A 14582-nucleotide genomic window follows, 5' to 3' on the forward strand; every position below is an offset into this window, starting at 1 on the left:
CCTTATGTCTTGGACACAGAAATAGCCTCCCAGCTCCTCTCTGCTTCCCTCTTCTCTACCCAGAGGGCTAGAGAGATCGTCTATAAAGGTAAGTCAGCTCATGTCACAGTTTGGCTTCAGATCCTCCGGTGGCTTCCATTTGCATGAGGAATAACTTCAACTTTCTTGCTGTGGCCTGAAGGACCTGCAAAGTCTGGCCCCAGCCAACTGTGAGTCTTATCCCACCTGAGCTGGATCATCCTCTAGCAGTCATACTCCCCTTCTTTCTATTCTTCAAACACCAGGCTTGTTTCCCGGTGGAGCCTTCAGATTTGTTCCCTCTACTTAGAATGTTCTGCAGCCAAGACTCTGCAAGGCTGACCCTTTCTCATCATTCATGTTTCAGCTCAGCCAACACCTCCTCAGATTGGCCCTCCCTGACCACATTCTCTTTCCCATCACACTGCTTTTCCCGTCATTGCCCTCCTTACAAACTGGAGGTGATTTATTATATTTTGTTTCCCCCACCAGCTTGAGAACTCCATTAGGGCAGGGATCTTGTCTGCCGTGGCTGCCACTATGCCCCCAGTACCTAGAATAGTGCCTGGCACTCGGATGGTGTTCAATGAAGGGTAAGAAATCCGCGCAGGCAATTGTGGGATCGCTTTCTCCGGCAGGAGCCGACTCTAACCACGTGGGAGGGGTGAGGGCGGTGGCTGGGTGCGTGTGGGGAGGGACAGCTCAGTCGAAGGCCCCGCCCAAGCCCCGCCCAAGCCCCGCCCATGTCCGTGTCCTCCTCCTCGGGTCTCCATAAAGTTCATTTGGCGGCGCGCCGCGCTGGGTCTTCTGGGAAGGCCGGTCTCGGCCAATCAGGAAGCGCGGGCGAGCGGCGCGAGACGCGGCCGCCGCGTTTTCTAACCCGGACCTGAGCGGCTGACGCGGCTGCAACGCCAGGTAAGGGTGTTTGTGGCTCCGTCCTTTCGACACGGGGCAGGTCCTTGAACCTAAGGTCTAGAGGCTGGGCGGAGCCCGGTCCCCGTGCTCGGAGCCGTGCTGCTCACACTTCCCGTTCGCCTCATGGCAGCCGGCACGCCTGACGCCTGCGACACAGCGCCCTGTCGAACCGCCCCCCATTATAGCGTCGGGCTGCGCTCCGGGAGTGCTTGCTATCTGCTCTCTTTCTGAATGCGGAGCCTCGGCCCCCTGGCGACCCTCCTGTCCCACTACAGCGCTCTACCGGCGCGCCACGCCCACCCCTGCCCTGCGAGTCCACCCTTGGCTGTATCGGTACCCCTCCCCGCCATCACACTCCGCCTGGTATCTTCCTGACCGCGCCCTGTCAGCTCCCTCGCTCGCTCCTCGGGGATACTCTATCGGGAGGCGTTTCCCTCTCGGGAAAGGGACTACCCTGTGAGCCTTGGCCTATCTCCTCTGTCTGCATCCAGCGGAAGGCGCCATCCCATGCAGGGAGATGCTAGTGATTAGAACCTGGAGGTGGCCCGCACTTTTCTCTGGGCCCACAGCACCCCATCCTCTGCAAAGGCAATGCCTGCATTTATTGGGTCTCTTTTTTAAAAATTACGGGGCCGACCGCAGGAGTCTTTGTTCCAAGTTTGGACGACCCATTGACAGAGTTGCTGGTCCAGGTTTGCCCCTCTGTCGGGTGTGAGAAGAGGTTATGATTTGTTTAGACCAAAATGTTTTTCAGCAAGGGTCACCTTTCTGTTCTGTTTGGGGGCTGTGAGAGGGTGCCCTTGGGCATCGTATCCTTCCTTCTTTCTTTCAGTTATTCTTTGTGAATTTGTGTTTGGGACATTTTCATTTTTTATTCGTGGTGATCTCACTCGAGGCTCATCGTTCTTAATACCTGTTTATTAGGTTAACAGATCCCACATGAATATCTCGAGCCTGGGCCTCTCCCTTGACCTATATCCAGCTGCCTACTTTAATATCTCCACTGTGATGATTTGTAGGGAACTCAAACTGAACATTTCAAGATAGGGCTAGCAAGGTTCCCTCCACTTCTCTTCCCAGACTGCTTTTCTTGCTGTTTTTTTTTTTTTTTTCTCAGTAATGTAAAAGGCTCTGACCGTTAACCTTTGAGTCATCCTTAACTGCTCTCTTTCTTTCTTACTTCACATCCAATGCTTGGCATCCTGGGCCAGGTCACCATCACCTCTCCTGGATTATTGAAATAGTCTCCCACCTGGTCTCCTGGCTTCTGCCCTGGCCCCTATTTTCAGCACAGCAGATAGAAGGACCCTCCAGTGGGTCCCCATCTTGTTTAAAGATGAACTCCTTACAGTGAGTTATATGGCTTTACATAATCTGACCCACTGTTATTTTCCCACTTTCGTTTTCTGCTACCCTCTCCTTCCACATGGCAGACATGCTCCGACCTCAGGACCTTTGTGCTTGCGATTCAATATTCATATGGTTCGCTCCCTCACTTCTTTCAGGTTTTTATTCAAGGGTCACCTAGTGAGACATTCCCCACTTCCTATCTTCCTTTATTGCTTTAGTCGTTCTTATATTTTACTCATTTATCTGTGTATTGTTTGTTTTCCCCCTCTAGAACATTATCTGTTTTGTTCCCTGATGTATCCCCAGCACCTAGACCTGGCACACAGTAGGTGCTCAACAAATAGAAAATAAATCCATGTTCCTGACACTGTTAGAGGCTTGGGGATCCAGTGGTGACTGAGATAGGCCTGTGCTCACTGAGCTGCTGTTTCTGTGGAGCACATCATCAGCAATAAGCCCGCAGGGGTAGCATGTAGTGGCAGGGCCTTTTTAAAAAGAGGGCAAGGATGTCTGAACAGAGACCTGTTTGAAATCAGAGAGGGGAGTATCTCGGGCAAGAGCATTCCTGGGGTGGGAACAGCAAGTGCAAATACCCTGAGGTGGGAACATTAGAGATGTGGTGAACTTGAGTGTCTAAACCTGCTTCCTGATGGGCTGAGGTAGAAAATAAGGTAGAGAAAGATAGATATGCCAAGGAGAAGGAGGGGTCAGAGCAAAGACCTGGAGGTGAGGACCTGAGGTATGTTCAGGGAACAGGTCACTTTAATTCAGCAGACATTTTATTCGGTAACTTTTTTAAGTTTGTACCAAACTTAGCAGCTGAGAATTCAAAGCTGAGCAGTCTGTGGACCTCACCCTACAGGAATTCTCCATGTAGAGAGAGAAACAGACTTGGGAATAAAATCATCACAACTCTTCACCTGGCCAGGGAAGAACAGTAATAGATGGTTGAGAATAGTGTGGGAGGGGTTTGAGGTAGGTAGGACTGTCCCAGCTGACTTTGCAAGGTCCACAGGAGTTCCCATGTGCCAGGGTATGTTTGTGTTCTAGCAGAGTGTACACCTGTATGTGCCATTGTGTGAAGGGAGGAAACAGCATGAGGCATCCCAAGGAGTAGAGAATTGCTAGAGTATCTTTGCTGGGAGGCAGTAAGAGATGAGGATGGTAAGGGTGGCAGTGCCCATTCTTTGGAGGGTGCCCCTATTGGCCGTGTCAACGCATGAGCACTTCCTTCTGTAGGAGATGGAAGGTGTTCCTGAGGGTATAAAGCCAGGGGAACGTTTCAGAAAGACCTCTCTAGCCAAGGGGAGTGTAGGTTAGAGGAACAAGAAGGCTTAGACTGTTGAGGTAATCAGGAGAAGAGCGTGAGGTTAGAGTGGGGGCAAAAGAGATGAGGGTTCGACTTTCTGAAAGGTTTGGGAGATAGACCTGGAGATTGGATGTTTGGAGAGGAAAGGGAGCCTGAGGTGGTTTCTGGCTGAATTGACTGGTGCTAATTGTTTTATCAAGAGAGACTGGAAATGCAGGAGGAGGAAGTGGTGCTGGTGGTGGTGGCAGTGGCAGCTAAGAGGGGAGAGAAGTGAAGCGTTTGGGATAATATGTAGTTTGAGGCATCCACTGGTCAGCCAGCTGTAGATGTCAGGTGAACAGTTGGAAATATTGACCCTGGGAGAGAGCTGGGCTGGACATAGAGATATGGAAGTCACCTTTGTTTTGATAGGTCAGTGTCCTTGCCTGGGCCCAGATAGGCGTCCGAGGTCCACGGAAAGGCAGCCTTGAGCCTCCTGGCACTGCCTGCTTAGGAGTGTGTGTGTGGTTCTCTTGGATGCACATGTGTATGTGAACGGATTCAGAGAGGTCTGTAGCCATCTGGGAGATGAATGGCTGTGGTAGGAATTGTAGTTGAAGTTCAAGTGGATGTTATCCAGAGAAATACATAGTGTGAGAAGAGGAGGTCCAGGGATAGAAGCTTGGCATTTGAGGGGTGGGTAGGTGAAGGAGGCATAGCAGAGGAGGCTGAGAGAGGGAGGAGGAGGAGGAGACCCAGGAGAAGGTGGAGTCTCCACGTCTTGGGAAGAGAGAGTTTCAGGAAGGAAGGAGTGGTTAGGATGTCAAAGGCTGTGAGAAAGGAAGGATTGAAGAGTCCATTGGATTTGGCAGTTGGGTCAGTGGTGACTGCCGGGGAGTTCAGGAAATGGGAGGCAGGCAAGCAAAAGTTAGATGGCAGTGGTGATGAATGAATGACGCGTGACGGGATGGCCGTCTCTTTATGAAGGGAGTGGAAGCCAGAGGAGGACACGGGGTCGAGGAAGTTTTTAAAAATAAACTTCTTATTTTAGATTTGTTTTAGATTTATAGAACACATGCAGGATAGTACGGAGTTCTCTGTACCCCTCACCCAGTTTCCCCTACTGATGAGGAATTATTTTAGGGAAGGAGAGACCTAAATCCTAGAAGGAACCAATGACAGTGGAAAAAAAGGACAACCATCACTTCCTGAGCTCTGGCTGTGCGCAGGTCTCTGCCATGGGCTTTACTTCTATAATCTAATGCCATCCTCACGGCAACCCTGTGATGTCAGGCTTACTCCCTTCCCTGTCTCCCTCGTTTCAGTAAATGGCACCTTCATGGTCTGAGTTACTCAGGCTTAAAACCTTGGCATTGTCCTTGACTTCTTTTCTCCTCTCACACTCTACATCAGCAATTCATGTCTACACTAAATCTACTCTTAAAATATAGTATCCATGAATCAGACCCACTTTTTGTCTCTTCCACCACTATCACCCTGGTCCACGTGGGTCTCAGGTATCACATCTGGGTGATGGAGTAGCCTCCTGACTGGTCTCCCTGTTCTTACTTTGTCCCCTCAAGCCCCCTGTCTGTTCTCCACACAGCAGTGGGAATGAGCCTTAGAGAAGGCTCAACCCTTCACTGGCTCCTGTCATAAGTAGGCTGAAATCCAGAGTCCTTGGTGCTGGGAAGCCGACATGATCTGACCCTGTCCCAACCCCTTCTCCCACCACCCTTCCCCATGATTATGTGCTTCAGCCACGTGGCCTCCTGCTCTTCAACTATGCAAACTACACTTCTGCCTTGTTTCCTTGGCAAGAACATTCTTCCCCCAAATATCTACATAGCTCACCCCCTTACTTCAATCAGGTCTCTGCTCAAAGGTTTCCTTTTAAAAGAAGCTTCTCAGAACACCCCAGCTAAAGCAGTCCTACCATCCACTCTGCTGCATTTCCCTGTTTTACCTCCCTCATAGCATTTATCAATACTTGGCATCATGTGTCTATATGTTTATGCATTTTTATTGTCTGTCTCCTAATAGACATAAGCTCCCTGAGGCTGGGGAACTTTGGTTTTTCCATAGCTCCATCCCCATTGCTTTGAACAAACAGTACCTAGCATGTGGTAGATGCTCAATAAGTATTTGTTAAATGAATGAAGGAAAGCTGCCATATAAATCACCCCGACCTGAGTGGCTTAAACAACAGAAGTTTGTTTTTCTACAGTTCTGGAGGCTAGAAGTCCAAGGCCAGGGTGCCACATGGTTGGGTTCTGGTGAAGACCCTCTCTCTTTTTGGCTCGTAGGTGGCCACCATCTCAAGTGTGTTCACATGTACTTTCCTGGGTGAATGTGTGTGTGGAGTAGGGGTGGGAGATAGAGGAAGCAGTTTTCTGGTGTCTCTTTTTAGGAGGGTACTGATCCTGTCATGAGGGCCCCCTCTTCATGACCTCATCTAAACCTAATTACCTCCCAAAGGTCCCTTCTCCAAATGCCTTCACATTGGGGGTTAGGACTTCAACATATGAATTTTAGAGGGACACATTTCAGTCTGTAGTACCGGAAAAGTTCTGTTGTGCTTCCTCCCAGTCATTCCCCATCCCCACCAACCCCCCGGATAACCAGTGTTCTGATTTCTAGCACCACAGATTAGTTTTTTCTCTTCTTAAAATCCATATAAATCGAATCATGCAGTGTCTTTTTTTGGTGTCTGGTGCTTTAGTTCATTCTTATGTCTGTGAAATTTATCCCTATTGTTCCATGTAGCTTTAGTTTGATCTTTTCCATTGCTGTGTGGTATACCGGGGAATGACTACCACCATTAAAAACTCAAATGGTATAATTCTGTATATACAGTGTTTGAAGATTATTTGGGGTTGGTGGGGGGGGCAGGGGACTCAGACTTTAGAATCTGATAACAACTATAGTGCTTCTCTTATATTTTTAAAAAAATGTATGCATATATTTCCCGGGGTTCCTGGTGCCTGTGATGCTGGTGTCATGGCTTTCAGGACAAGAAGCCTTCCTTAGTTTACAGCAGGGTTTCTCAACCTTGACACAATTGATGTTTTAGGCTGAATAATTCTTTGTTGTGGAGGTTGTGCTGTGCATCATAGGATGTTTAGCAGCATCCCTGGCCTCTGCCATCTAGATGTCAGTAGCACGTCACCTCTCTCTCTCAGTTGTGACAACCAAAAATGCCTCTATATATTGCCAGTGCTCCCTGGGGAGCAAAGCTGCCCCCAGCTGAGAACCGTTGGTTTCGAGAGATGAGCCAGAGCCTTTTGGAGGTAGACTTGGTGATCTGCCTCCGATTATGCCAGCTGTAATATGGGGCCTGTATCATTCCTCAGGTTCTTTATACAGATACTTTTCATCACCGCTAAAATGGGGCTGCTCCTTCGAAGGACACATTCATTAAGTGAGTTTAAAGACTGAATTAAAATATCCCACGTCTGTAGATTCTTCACGGCGGGCAGGACCTTAGAAATCACCTGAGCCAACCCCTTCCTCTCACCGGTGGTGAAACTGGGATCCAGAGATGAGGAAGGGCCGGTCCCAGGGTCAGAGAGATGATGCAGGGCAAAGCCAGGTAGGGGTGCACAGTTCTACTCCAAGAATTTGTCAGAAGGTAGGCTGTGTGGTTACTTTATGTTTCTGTGTGATGCCAGATTGCTTCTCTTTGCTCATTGAAGATGAAATAATACAAGTGTTATGTATCAAGAAAGCTGATACTACACACTCCTTACTGCAAACACTGAGTCATCCAGGCCCATACTTGTACTGAATCACTCAGGTCTTTAATTTCTCTTCTGTCTAGGGTAATTTATTTTAATTCTTTGTTTTTTTGTGTTTTTTTTAGATTTATTTTATTTTATTTATTTATTTTATTTTTTTCAACCAATAGCATTTATTTACAACATGTTTACAAATAAATCTATTACTTAAAATAGAGAACAGCTATTAAGAAAATTTTTTTCACACACACACACACACACACACACACTGTATTTTATTTTTACAAGAGATAAATAAACTGACACCAAGCATTGTAAATGGATGACCACAACAAAAGCAATAATGACTGCATTTACCAAACACGAAACACACTCATACTATGTCATAATATTGACATTCAGTCCAGTAATCCTCCACTGTAACAGCTCCTTTATTTTTCAGTAAAAATTGATTTGTATATTTTTCGCCTCTGAGTTCTTGTGGGATTTTTTATTTTTTTATTCAAACAGAAAGTCACAAAAATTATAATCATCCTCATCAGTTCACTCAGTCCCATGTAATTAATTTTTTTTCATCTTGATCTTTTGTTAGCACTTTTATGAATTCATGAGTTTTCCATTAGAGTTCTAAAAATGCTTTTTCATTCAGTTCAGCAGTATAGTCAGTTACCAGAAACGTGTACTTGTCAGAGTCTTTTCCATGAATTCCTTGAAGATGAAACCCTTTTATAGGAACATATTTGCAAAAGTAGTTCTTTGTTTTCTCCAGAAGTCTACCTTCTGAATAATGATTAGGTCTAACTCTTTTACTTAGTTTCACAGGACTATGAAGAGTTAATCCAACAGCACTTTTTTTGTTGTTGTTAATCATTGTTTTTGTCTTCTAGAGGCATCTGAAACAATAGTATCTGTTAGGATGTAATTTTCTTTTGGTTGTTGTAATTGACAGCTGACAGATATAGTACAAAGTAGAATGATGCTGTCATTTAACCATAGTTTATGTATTCAGAAGAAGAGAGGAGAGCAGAACCAGTCTTCAGCTTTTGACACCTCCTGTGAGGCTTTCCTCATTAATCTTGGTGTTGGACATTGAACACTGTTCTTGTGTTTTAATCCTGTTGCAGTCTAATTAATAATAAGTTTGAGGGCAAGATTTCCACTTGAAATTCAATGCTAAATTTCTTTTGAATCACACCTTCATTGTGGAAATTTGTATTTATAATTAAAACCATATTTGATAGTGGGGAATGTAAAAATTGTACATTTAAAAATTGCAGGTGTCTCCCAGAAGTTCTTACTGAATGATATGAAGCTGTGATTAAATGTCATAATTTAGTATCATATATTTGCTAGAAGATTTTTTTGAAGCAGAGACATTTATAATTGACAAAGTGTTGCCAAGTTGGCAACTTTGGGAAAAAGCTAAAATAGCATTTTACAGTGATATAAATCAGGAGAGTTAATAATACTTTCTGTGTATCATCAACCCCTTGAAGGAGGTAAGCATTATCATCTCCTCTTTAGAGATGAGGAAATTATTTGGGTTTTATCCCCGAGGTAAATCAACTGATTTATTATGAAGGATGAATGGCCAGGTAAAGAGGTACATAGGACGGGGTCCGGAAGAGTCCTTAGCACAGGTGCTTCTGTCTTTGTGGACCGGGGTGCACCATTCTCGCAGCGTGTGGATGCATTCACCAACTGAGAAACTCAACAAATCTCATTGTTCAAGAGTGTTTTTTTTTTAAAGAGGAAGGTGAATATATGATCCAATTTTTTAAAAATTTTATTTATTTATTTATGGCTGTGTTGGGTCTTCGTTTCTGTGAGAGGGCTTCCTCTAGTTGTGGTGAGCGGGGGCCACTCTTTATTGCAGGGTGCAGGTCTCTCACTGTTGCAGCCTCTCTTGTTGCGGAGCACAAGCTCGAGATGCGCAGGCTCAGTAGTTGTGGCTCACGGGCCTAGTTGCTCCGCGGCATGTGGGATCTTCCCAGACCAGGACTCGAACCCGTGTCCCCTGCATTGGCAGGCAGATTCTCAACCACTGCGCCACCAGGGAAGCCCCCAAGAGTTTTTATAGAGGTTAATCTGCAGCCCTTGCTTCCCCTTCCCAGAGGTTGGTGGGTGAGGCTGAAAGTTCCAACTCTCTAATCACTTGGTCTTTCTGGTGACCAGCCCCATCCTGAGGCCACCTAGCTTAGCCTTTCCAATTTACCTCAATTGCATACATTCAGGTGTGCTTAAAAGGGGTTCCTTGTGAGTTACAAAAGACTCAGAACTTCAGGACATTCCAAGGGTTTTAGAAGCTGTGTGCCAGGAACTTGGGGACAAAGACCAGATATATTTCTTATTATACTACACTACTCTTTTTTGGCTTGATTAAATATTTAACATGGTTATATTGGGAATGTGGAAATGACCATATTTTTCATAATTAAGACACATGTTAATAGCAAGTGAACCAAAATTATTTGATGCATTTTTGCTCTGCCCTTTTTTTAAGTTCATTTCATCCTATATGCCATTTGGAGATTTTTTTTTTCTCTTTGTTAAGAATGTTTATGTGCCTGGAAGGGACATTTTTTTGGACAGTGAATGACAGGTGAGTGCTGACTAATTTGAAGAAATGGAAGTCTGCCCAGTCCTTGGTTTTAGCTCTAGGTGAGAGCTGTCTCTCTAAAGCCGTGGCTTTAATTTTTTCCCCTAGTTAATTTCTCATCATCCTCTAGGTGTGGTGAAGAGGTCTGGATCTTGGGAACTTCCCACTAAGAGCATTCGCCATTTCTGTTTATTTATTATTATTATTTATATATATTTAAAATTTATTTATTTATTTTTGGCTGTGTTGGGTCTTCGTTTCTGTGGGAGGACTTTCTCCAGTTGCGGCGAGCAGGGGCCACTCTTAATCGCGGCGCGCAGGCCTCTCACTATCGTGGCCTCTCGTTGCGGAGCACAGGCTCCAGACGCACATGTTCAGTAGTTGTGGCTCACGGGCCCAGTTGCTCCGTGGCATGTGGGATCCTCCCAGACCAGGGCTCGAACCCGTGTGCCCTGCATTGGCAGGCAGACTGTCAACCACTGCGCCACCAGGGAAGCCCTATTATTTATTTTTAATTTTTAAAAATTTTTTGGCTATACCGTGGAGCATGTGGGATCTTAGTTCCCAGACCAGGGATCGAACCTGCACCCCCTGCATTGGAAGCACAGTCTTAACCACTGGACCGCCAGGGAAGTCCCACCATTTCTAATATAGCAGGGTGTCTGCAACCTCTGAAAAACAGTGGGTCATTGTCCTTCATTTTGATGGGGTACTTTTTATTGAAGTGCAGTACACAGTCAGAAAAGTACATAAATCATGAGTCTATCTCAGTGAATGTCTTAAAATGAACACACTATTAAGCAGCACCCAGAATAAAAAAACAAAGTTACCAGCCCCCCAGAAGTCTCCTTTCTGCCTCCTCCTGTTCCCCCCCACCCCCCCACCCCCCCACCAAAGGATAACCAGTCTTGCCTTCTAACAGCAGTGATAAGTTTGCCCTTCATTTTAAGGCTTACCCGGGTGTTTGAGGAGGTCTGTGGAGGCTCAGTAGGACTTCTGCCAAGAGGCACGGAGAGCAGTTTGTTGCTCAGGGCCCTCGTACCCTGCCATGCTCTCTGAAGCACCTTTCGGTGTTTCCAGAGGCCACTCAACAATCAGGCTCAGAGTCATGCTGACAGAGAGGAGTCTTAGTGCTGTCTGTCCTTGCTGGCCTTTTCCGGTCCAGCCCCAGTTTTGCTGCATTGACTGTTCCACATCCCACTTCTGTGGGTTCTCAGTGTGGCTTCTTCCTGGCTCCCTCCTCCATAGCTCCCCAGGGGTGCAGCTGGCATCCAGTCTCTGTGTGTGTCTTGGCCAGATTTTTTTCCCAACACAGAGCTTGGACTTCACCCTCTCACCTCCGCTCTGGCTAATCATTCTGGTTCTCACTATTGGACAAAGCTAGTGAGGTTATTTTCATGATCAGTTTTCAGTATCTTGGGTCAGAATTGATATTCAGTTTGTTTAACCCCTATATTTTGTGGCTAAATTGATATTTATTTTGCAGAAGGGTTAAAAATCATCTTTAAATGTGTAAAATTAACCATATGTTTAAAAATTTTAATGAGATGATGACTACATCAAAGTATACATTTGGAAACTTTGATAACTTTTTTGTAAATCAGTTTCCACTGGTTGAGTTATAATGCAGGACAGATCCAGTTTTTCCCAAATATGGTATCATATACATTTCTCTCTTCTCTCAGACAGACATGGAACAAGCTTATTTTCTACTCTAAACTTATATAGCACAGTTCTTCCTGTATGTATATTTGTTCTTTTAGTTTGGAATTTGTTCACCTGAAAACTGGGCTGTTTCTTCTAAAATATCACTGGGTTTTTGTCTGGGTATTTAGAGGGAAAGCACTAGTCTGGACCAAGTGTGATCTGAATTCATGCCATTTATACTGTCTCTGCCTTATGCTGTGCAGCCTCAGAAATGTTAAGTATCAGTTGGTAGTCGGAAGGGAATGTTTTTGCTTTGGTCTCTGCTTGCCAGTGGGTGCTGATTTGGCAAGAGTGTGTAGGAAGCCTTCAAGAAGAACAGTCTCCACAAACGGAAGAATAAAACTCCCATTCATTCAACAGATGAGAACCTACTATGTGCCAGGCACTGTTCTAAGAACCTGGGGTACCTCAGTGAACAAAACAGGCAAAAAACCCTATCCTTGTGCAGTTTACATTCTAGCTGGGGGTGGGGGGGAGTGCTGAGGGTGGTTGCAGGTTGCACTCGTAAATATTTTGTTATAGGTCAGCATCAGAGGCAAGCTGACAGTTTAGCTGAGAGAGATAGGGAATCAGCCATGAGCATATCTGGGAGAAGTGCGTTCCAGGTAGAGGAAGTAAGGAGTACAAAGAAAGCCTCTATGGCAGGAATGTGCTTGACCCACTGGGGGACCAGCAAGGAGGCCCCAGGGTGGCTGGAGCCCAGGAAAGGAAGCGGGACAGGACTGGAAATGAGTCTAGGAGGTAAGAAGAGATGGCTTGCTTCTGTAGGACTTCACTCTGTACAAGAAGTTTAAACAGAGGATGGATGTGATCAGACTTTCAAAGGCTCACTGATCGCTGGATTGAGAAGACACTGTAGGAGACAAGGGCTGAAACCGGGAAGCCAGGAAGAGGTGAGAGTGACTTGGGTGGGGGAATGTGGTGGGAAGAGGTAGATTCTGGGTGCATTTTGACGGTAGATTTGAAAGGCTTTGTTGGCCTATTTGAATGTGGGATGTGAGTCAGGGAGGCCCTTAAGAATTTTGGCCCAAGCAACTGACTGGAGCAGGCCAAGGAGCAGGTTTTGTAGATGAAAGGTTAAAGCTCAGTTTGGGGCATATTAAGTTTAGGATGTTGTTTAGAGATTCAGCCTTTATTTTACTATGGTCAAAATAATTCTATTCAGTTAACTTTTAAAAATCATATTTATTGGACCATATTAAAGTAAATCATGACTTTTATTTTGCATTTATTACCCTCAGATCCATCACTTTAAATCTTTGTATGGGCAAGTCATTTGAGAAGTTGAGCATTTCCTTTGTCTGAATTTGTCTGACATGGAAATGTTACGTGAAATGATAGATATATTTTTTTCCTTTATTTTTCTTCTTTTTTTGAACATAAAAAAGTTTTGTTTTATTCAGGGAGTTCCAGAATTTTCCTTATGAAGGAAAAAAAGTATTTCCTTCTCCTTGGCTCTGTTAGACAAATTATTTTTATCTTAGAGTAAAAAAAAAAGTGTGGGGAGGGCTTCCCTGGTGGCGCAGTGGTTGAGAGTCCACCTGCTGATGCAGGGGATGCGGGTTCGTGCCCCGGTCCGGGAAGGTCCCACATGCCGTGGAGCGGCTGGGCCCCTGAGCCATGGCCGCTTAGCCTGTGCGTCCGGAGCCTGTGCTCCGCAATGGGAGAGTCCACAACAGTGAGAGGCCCATGTACCGCAAAAAAAAAAAAAAAAAAAAAAAAGTGTGGTGGTAAGAGGCAGCATATTTCTTTTTTTTTCCTCTTTCTGGTGAGTGACCATGTTTCTGGTAGTTCATAGAACATCACTGGCCCTATAGGTTTCTGAGGAAAAACATATCTCCATCAAGCAGGAGCCATCGTTTAATTATACTCTCTGCTTCTTTCTTCTTCTGTCCCTGAGAATACCTTCTCAATCTGTGATCCACATTTTCTCACAGGTAGAGGTGGCCAGTTACAGCTTGATTCTATTAGTTAAAAAAAAAAAAAATGACAATGATTATCTAGAAACTTTAGGTAAAGAGTTGTAGTGTATATGACTTTTTGTCTAAAGATTAAAGTCAGCTTGGCACTTCATAAAGAATACCAAAATATCTTCATGTTTACTCCAGCTGAGCTATTTTTGTTTTAACCTTGTGCCCTTGCCTTTAAAGTTAATGTCCTTTAATGTTCATTTTTAAAAGTCCTTATTCTGCTGCTGTGGATTTATGGTGGAAACCATGCTCTTTTAACATTAACCTGAGCTTCATAGCTGAGATATAATTATATATTACATTAACATTGTAGCTACAATTCTAGACCACAGGGATTTCTAAAGTACAATAGAAGCCATGGGTTTAAAACAAAGGGGAAAAATATAATCAAGAGCTACTATTTAAAGAATATTGTTCTTTTTTTAATAAATAATAATTTTTTTTTACATTTTTTTATTTATTTGCGGTATGTGGGCTTCTCACTGTTGTGGCCTCTCCCATTGCGGAGCACAGGCTCCGGACGCACAGGCTCAGCGGCCATGGCTCACGGGCCCAGCCGCTCCGCGGCATGTGGGATCTTCCCAGACCAGGACACGAACCCGTGTCCCCTGCATCGGCAGGCGGACTCTCGACCACTGCGCCACCGGGGAAGCCCATAAATAATAATTTTGTTAACCTTTTAGCGATGTAATTTTTTAAAATGATGTTGATACTATTTATCTTCTGTTGACTTAAATAGTGGTAGGAGTTAAAAACTCCTTCTCTTAGTTGTGAACCTTATACAAGGATGGTACAGTATATAGAAGATTCATAAATGCATTAAATATCATATATGCATTAAATATCAACATTGTTCACAGAGCTTTTCTCAGTTGTTGGAGAAACAGGTGATCTTGCTAATATTCATGGTCTAGAAGCCAGCTGCTACTTAAATTAATATAATTATTAGTTGCAACAGTATCTCTAAAAGTAGTAGGTATATTAAGTCATATTCTGAA

At 44.7% G+C, this 14582-nt stretch overlaps 1 protein-coding gene across 2 annotated transcripts in view; it reads left to right on the forward strand.

Annotated features, from left to right (window-relative positions):
* Positions 1-832: 832 nt before the first annotated feature.
* NUP93 (nucleoporin 93) overlaps positions 833-14582 on the forward strand; it is a 102695-nt gene continuing 88945 nt past the window's right edge. For both annotated transcript variants that reach the window (XM_082677360.1, XM_082677359.1), the window contains exon 1: positions 833-933. The gene's annotated coding sequence lies outside the window, so the exon portion shown is untranslated. The remainder of the gene's footprint in view (positions 934-14582) is intronic.

The sequence above is a fragment of the Grampus griseus genome (genome assembly GCF_964374135.1).
Source record: "Grampus griseus genome assembly, chromosome: 19".
NCBI lineage: Eukaryota > Metazoa > Chordata > Mammalia > Artiodactyla > Delphinidae > Grampus > Grampus griseus.